At 39.8% G+C, this 7,639-nt stretch overlaps 1 long non-coding RNA gene across 1 annotated transcript in view; it reads left to right on the top strand.

The window, feature by feature from the left end:
- LOC108540410 (uncharacterized) overlaps positions 1-5,359 on the top strand; it is a 33,880-nt gene extending 28,521 nt beyond the window's left edge. The window contains exon 3 of the long non-coding RNA XR_001888660.1: positions 5,315-5,359. This is a non-coding gene — a long non-coding RNA (uncharacterized LOC108540410). The remainder of the gene's footprint in view (positions 1-5,314) is intronic.
- The last annotated feature ends 2,280 nt before the right edge of the window (positions 5,360-7,639 follow it).

Genomic DNA, 7,639 nt, shown 5'->3' with positions numbered 1-7,639 from the left:
CGGAGTCTCGCTCTGTCGCCCAGGCTGGAGTGTAGTGGCTGGATCCTGGCTCACTGCAAGCTCCGTCTCCCGGGTTCACGCCATTCTCCTGCCTTAACCTCCCGAGTAGCTGGGACTAGAGGCGCCCGCTACCTCGCCCGGCTAGTTTTTTGTATTTTTTAGTAGAGACGGGGTTTCACCGTGTTAGCCAGGATGGTCTCGATCTCCTGACCTCGTGATCCGCCCATCTCGGCCTCCCAAAGTGCTGGGATTACAGGCTTGAGCCACCGCGCCCGGCCTGCCTCTGCACTTTTATTCTCACTGACCTCTCTTTCTGAGATGTATTTCCTCCTTGTCTCCACCATTAAAATGCTATAATCTTTGCAGGTCTTGATCAAGTGCCACTCCATTGTGAAGGCTTTCCTGATTCCAGGGCATAATTACTCTATCCTCAGCGTGTTCTCTATAGCTCTTTACTGATACATCTTTTCAATTCTGCTTTGCTGTCTGTTTCTTCACTCCTACCGGATTTAAAATCCTTGAAGACAGGAACTGTGTATGAAATAGGCCTTGGTCCTGCAAAGTGCCTATCACAGTGTTTTCCACATAGTAAGTGCTCAATACTTGTTTGGAGAATGAAGGAATGAATGAATCATGTATACTTGGCCCTCCCTTTTTACTTTCTGCTTTCATGGATTCAATCAGGGGTTCTACTTTCATGGATTCAATCAACCACAGATCAAAATATTTTTTAAAGCAAATAAAAAAATACAACAATTAAAAATAACAGAAATAATATAGTATAACAATTATTTACATAGCACTTACATTGTATTAAGTATTGTAAGTAACCTAGAGATGATTTAAAGTACAAAGGAGGATGTACCTAGGTTATACGCATATACCACTTTTATATAAGGAACTTGAGCATCTTCTGATTTTGGTATATGTGGGGTCCTAATTCTGTCCCCTTACTGAGGCATAGCTGTATATCATTTTGAAGATTACAGGGCTACCAAGCACAGGGCCATTTGCTACCTTTTTGCATGCTCAGCACTTAATGTCGTGGATGGTGTCCAATATTAATATTCACTGTGAATAAGCTGGTAGCATTTCATATGTACATATTTTAAAGACCACTGAACTTACTAGATATTTTTTACAAAATACTGCTTACATTTTTATGCACTTCCATTAAATTAAGAAATTCTTTGGGGCAGGGAATGTGCCTTCTCTGTATTTGCACCTTTATTCTCCCAGATATTTGTTTTACATATAAATTACTGATGTAAAATAAAAATTCTTGTTAGCTGTTTCTTAGATTCAAAAGTTACTCAGATACTCTCACATTTATTGATACATATCACTGTGCTAAGCAATATGGGAATATGGTTCATATATGCATACATAGTAGAATTGTGTAAACATAGTTTGTTATGGATTTGGACATGCTGTGAAGGAAGTGATATATTTTGGGAAGTAATGACCACATCCAGCTATCCAGCAAGTCTTTGATATAACTCAATAATACTTAAGTAGGTCTCAATCTTGTCCTTCAGTATTGCCATTATACAAGTGTTTTGGCTGTCTTTATTTGCATATTGTTTTTATTGTATTTGAAGAGGATGGTAAGGGCAACTCTGGTTGGAGTGGTAGAGCCAGAAGGCTGAAAAGAGAATTGATGGTCATAAAATCTAGACAATTAGAGTCAGAGGGGCTAGAAGATTACAGTAGTGGGTCCAACTTCCCTATTCCACAGATGAGAAAACAGGATCAAGTTCACACGCTTGCCTTTGTACCCCATGGTGCTCAATCTTTGGGAGCCTGCAATCAAAAAGAAGACCTCACAGGTGAAAGGAAGCAGTTTTCTGGCTGTTTTTCTTTGAAGGGTCTCTTCTGTTTGCACTGTTCCAGAACACACCTGTTGGATTCCTGTCAGAGCTTAGCAAGTGCATGCTTATTTATACCACCAATGACATCATTCATTCATCTTGGAAGCCATAGTGCTCTCCCCCACGGGTTCTCAGCAGTTACTAAGATGTCCCCTGATTTCATTGACCTCTATGTGCCTTCAATCCTTGACCTTTAAGGCTCCCTGGTGCCAGAATGTCTGCAGCTGTAGGATCAAAGACCCTTGGGGAAAAAAATCCATTCTCAAAAAAGAGGAAGATGGGGTGAGTTATTAGGAAAACCAGCTACATGGCCCAGAGCCTTTGTTCATCTGGAAAATGCCTGAACTATATTCTGAGTATAAACATCAAGCCCTAAGACCGAAACACAGCACAAGTCAGAAACAGAGTTGATATTAAAGCTCAGGTCTCCTGCCTGCCAGTCCAGAGCCACATTCTGTCTGTCTTCTAAAAGAACTTGATGCGTCTCATACAAAGTACGTGCTCAATAAATATCTTTGAACTAGATGAATGAATGAGGTGGCATATAATGACAGATACAAATACAGCAAAATTTTTTCAAGATAAGAGAAAAGACAAAGCGGTAATTTAAACGTAAAAGACAAGGCTAGACCTTTTAGTGTACGTCCTAGAATTAAATCTAAATTCGGTTTCCAGCTTCCTGGCAAGCAAAGCAAAAAGGGCAATGCACTGGACTTGACCAAGATCTCATTGCATAAGAGACACAGCACTCCAGAGAATCACATGTTTTCCTCACTTTTCTATCTCTAGGAGAAATGAGTCTTGTGGGAAATCTTCTTACTATACCAAAGTGTTGTTTATGTTTTGAGAACATGTGAAGATTCTTCCTTGGTGTACAGCCAAACTGCTTCTTTGCAACAATTTAGTCCCCTTCCCAAGTGTTGGTTGTTCAAAGAGAATAACTCCTTTTTGGTTACCATTCCCCTGCTGCCTGCAACTGCTGTTTCCAAACCTCAGCCAAGACCCATTGTTTAAGTGGAACCTCAGAACATTCTCAAAATATTTGGTAAGCACTCTCTAGTTATAGATGTCCTTCCTCTGCTAGTCTTACAAAGCTAGATGCTAGGATATTTTTGCAGTCTATTATACTTAGCACAGTTTATAATCCTTGGCTCTGTTATCTCAGGCACCCCCTTAAGAATCCCTTAACAAATAAAGTAACCTGAGTAGAATAAAGTCCTTGTTGATTGATCTGAGCTTTGCAGTGCACTCAGCCCAATCTCACTTTGCAGCTCTCTGCTCTGGCTCCCTCCTGCCCAAGCCATCCATTCTGTTTAGGCATTCTCTGCTATTTATGGCCAAGCTCCATATTTTCCTCTTGTTTTCACTATGTCTATGATAGTGTCCATCTCCATATCTGAAATCATAATTCCACTTTGAGCATATTTTCCTGATATTTGCCAAACAAAGCACGTGAAAGCTTGTATGCATTAAATTCACTTGAAACAGTGACACGTATTTCTTTTAGTCCCAGAATGTTATACATTCAATTAACTGGCTCCTTTATTTTATGGGTGAGAGAATGGAAACCTGAAAAAGTAAAATGATTTGCTTTTCAGTCCTTATCCTGGTAAGTATTTAACCTGTTCAAACTACTTTGTAATGTTTACTTTTATATTATCTTTATTTTGTGGACTGGGAGATTTCATTTCCCAATTCATTGCATCTTGACCCCTGGCTGGCATCCTGCATATTCTTGGGTTTTTTTGTTTTTTTTTGTTTTTGTTTTTTTTTTTGAGACAGAGTTTTGCTCTTGTTGCCCAGGCTGAAGTGCAGTGGTGCGATCTCCGCTCACTGCAACCTCTGCCTCCCGAGTTCAATTGATTCTCCTGCCTCAGCCTCCTGAGTAGCTGGGATTACAGGCGCCCGCCACCATGCCTGGCTAATTTTTGTATTTTTAGTAGAGACAGGTCTTCACCATGTTGGCCAGGCTGGTCTCGAACTCCTGACTTCAGATAATCCACCCACTTTGGCCTCTCAAAGTGCTGGGATTACAGGCATGAGCCACTGTGCCCGGCATGCATATTCTTAATTCTTAATTCTTAATACATTAATGAACTAAGTGAAATTAAAATTATTTTATATTCTATTTCAACCTAAGAAAAAAATGAATGAATTAATCAATTAGGGTCACTTTAAAGTAAAAATGAAATATATAAAATATTTTGGTCATTTGAGTATTTCAAGGCAGAATTGATAACCTAAATTTTTTCATTTTTCTAATCATTTTTTATCGTTATAACATACCAATTATGAATACCTTTCTTCCCTACCAATTCTGACAACTTTTTCTATTGAAAATATCTATTTTTTTAATGCTATGATTTTAAAAAATCATCATAAAGACTCTATCCTCATAGGTAAATTATGTCTTCTAGGATGCCGAATGGGCAATGCAAGTGTTATTTTTAAGAAGTAGATTTATAGACTAGAAAAACAATGCAGTCTTTGTAGGAGCTTCTACAAACAGGAGATGTGAGAAGCATTCAAAACAAAGATGGGGTCATCTTTAAAAATATAGGAAGTTTTGATCTTTCTCCTTGCCTAGAGCACGGTGAAAGGGTAGAGTCCTAAACTAAGTCTGATCTGTATATTTAAGTTAAACAACACTTTCAACGTGTATGGGCAAGCAGCAGCATTAATCAAATGGTAAAATATACAGGCTCCAGATTTTGTAACTATACCAATATATCATTCAAAATAAATACCTTTTTCTCCCTCCTAGGTTTAACTACAGGAAAATGAATCCTTAAAAAGGAATGATTCGATGGTGTAAGAATGCAAATTTGGCAAAGTAATAAAATGCTAGTAATTCTGGACATTTTGCATTCTTGCCTATAACTGAAAGTTCTGTACTTCTTTCTAGGGTTGGTATGCTTCCCAGCCTTATAACCACTGATACTTTTGACAGATCTTGGAAAGAGTGACTCATTTATGAAGACGCACAACGTTTAAGAAAACAACCACAGGATAATGAGGGAAAGGTGTGACGACTAGGCTTGTGTTTTGACTAATCTTGGGGAAATGTATAAGCCTTCCAGATATTTGCTAATTTCTCCAGGAGAGAGCATATTTGTCACTGCAAAGTCCATCCAGTTACGGTGAAATGATTTATAGAAGCACTCTTGATTCGTGAGGGCTGACACCTAGCCACTCAACTGCCATAGAGAGCTTAAATCTGTTTGGCAAACCTAGCACAATATCTAGAAACATTGCTTAGATATATAAATCTATCAAGGATACTAGGAATTAACATTTCTGAAGTCATAACCGTTTGATTTTTTTTGCAATAGAAACTTCTCACCCCTGCTTGCTCTCGTTCACTGAAGCAAAAGTGTCTCAGTATTTTGTTTTGAAATGGAAAAAAAGTGTTAAGGAGTTGTTCTCTTCTGTCATGTTTGCAGTTATTGCTTGATGGATTCTGCTAACTCCCAGGAGAATCCAAGTGGGAGGACAAGTAGAAGGAACAAAGAGTCCAAAGGCTGGAGCCCTCAGTTCATTGTTTATGGACCATTCCTGCAGTCCCCAGAAGGGGCATGGTAAGTGGACTAGACACCCACTTTCAGGCAGCACTCATCTGGCACCCAGACACTGGAACAGAGATATGAAGCAGAAGCCCAGTTATCTAAACCCAGTGATAAAGGCAGAGATGGAGAAGCAAGAGTGGTTTGATGTAGGAGTCTCAGTATGTTGACTTGAGCCCTTAAACTCTTCTGGCTTTGATTCACGTCTGTAAACTGGTTGTTAAGGGCTGGGGCAGGTCCATCTGCATATGGAGTCCAGGTCAAGGTCTACCATATGGGAGGCCAGTAGTGTCACTACAATTGTGCGATTTGCACAAAAGCACCTGGCCAGGCTGAAACCCAGCCCAGAGCTCATGTTCTCCACACCACGTGCTTCACACAACCTGTGTTGTCTCATCAACAACACCTTTCATAAATCTGAAAAGATTCCCTATGTGCCCGGAATGACCTGCCAGGAGGCTCATTTTGGCCCAGGACTCACAATCAGGCAGCTCCCCAAACTTATACTTCTGGAGATAACCCCAAGATATGTTATTCCTACAATCAAAGATATACTTAGGATTGAAAGCAGGAGACTGGTTCATTGTTCGCTGAAACCTATGCCCTGTTGTAAGACCACCTATCACTTGTGGTGTAACATTTGTGTGAATCAGAAAAAGGCAGATACAGCCCTGCACCAGGTTTGGCAATCGTGAGCCAGATTTTAATCCCCACTCTTCCCCTTGGTCAACCTGCACAGTCATACCTGGTGACTCTGCCTATATGTCACTTTAAAAAAATAAATCTGGAAACTATTTTGTAAATTGCAAAGTTATATCACATATATTTTTTGTTGTGGAGTGTTAATTGCTTTAATAATGGAAAATCCTTTTTATAACTAAGTTTTAGCATACCTTCATTTAAAATATACCAGGACTATAAAAAAAAAAAAAAAAGGAAGTGGACTTGGTCTCTCTCTCTCTCTCTCTCTCTCTCTCTCTTTCTCTTTCACTTCACCTTTGAGAAGGCCCAGCCAAGGAAGAGAAGGGAAGGAGACTGGAGCTGGAGGCTTGCAGGCTTGACACCTTCCACTCCAAATACTGGACCTAACAGAGGCTGCCTGTCATCTCTAATAACTTTTCCTCCAGGAAATGTCATTGCTTCATTGCATTGCAAGAAAATGATGTCATAATATAGGGCCCTGATCCGTTTCCTGACTTTTAACCTGAGTCTCATAACCTTTTTCAGCTGTACTGAACCCAGAGAAAATGAAACACATTGAAATGTGAAGGCCAGCACGTCTCATGGAGGCCTTTGAGGCCCCAGGGTGGGGCTAACTTATGCATATATATTAATGATCAAAATACAGTCTTGTTTGGGTGTCACATCCTGGATATGGCATGGACCCAGTACCTAGGAAATGGAAAGGAAATGGGCTTCAGGATGTGTCTGTAATTTCTTGGCAGAAACCCTTCCTCTTCCTATATTGGGTTTAATTAGTAGTGACAATGTTAAATTTAATTAGGATGGCTTGCATGTTTTTTCTTCTGATGGTGGTTTTTGTTGTTAAACTCCATGTGAAAATTAAGAATGGTCCCTGAACTAATATTTGAAATCTTACATACTGCATTTGTGTCTCCACATCTTAGGACTGGTTACAAACCCAGCGCAAATGACATTATGGAGCTAGTTCCTGGAATGTCAAGGGCTGAAATTGCCCTGTCAAGAATGAGTCTGTTCTTTCAGGGATTTCAGAAAGCAAGGGCTCAGATTGCATTCTTGCTCTGTTATTATAAGTTTTTCCTGGCAGGAAACCACTGGGTCTCAGATAATTTGCATATATCCAATGAGAGTGATCTACTGTTCTATGGAGGTTTTCAAGATTGCATGACAACACCATGGAAGAATCTCATATGGGGAAAGGGGATTTTTTTCCCCTTTCCCTAAGCCCCATTTTAAATAGTTTCCTTCCCGCAAGCTGATGTGTCCACATTCAAAGAGTTATAAGTAACCCAGCCCATTTTCCTGCCTTGGCCTCTGCCACTAGTTCTATAATATCAACAGCCACACAAAACTGGAAGCAAGTTGTTTAAAGTAAAGGTGCTTATTCCTTCCAGTCTGTAAAACAGACTTTTGTGGCATATGAAGGCAAGAAATAATCTTTTAGTTCTTCCAGGCAAGGGCATAGCTAAATGACTCCTCATTTCTTGTTAACTGTAAGGGCAA

This window comes from Rhinopithecus bieti, unplaced genomic scaffold (genome assembly GCF_001698545.2).
Source record: "Rhinopithecus bieti isolate Rb0 unplaced genomic scaffold, ASM169854v2 scaffold_18353, whole genome shotgun sequence".
In the NCBI taxonomy this organism is placed as follows: domain Eukaryota; kingdom Metazoa; phylum Chordata; class Mammalia; order Primates; family Cercopithecidae; genus Rhinopithecus; species Rhinopithecus bieti.
Note: the sequence above shows the minus strand (reverse complement) of the source record. Positions and strands in the feature narration are given on the sequence as shown.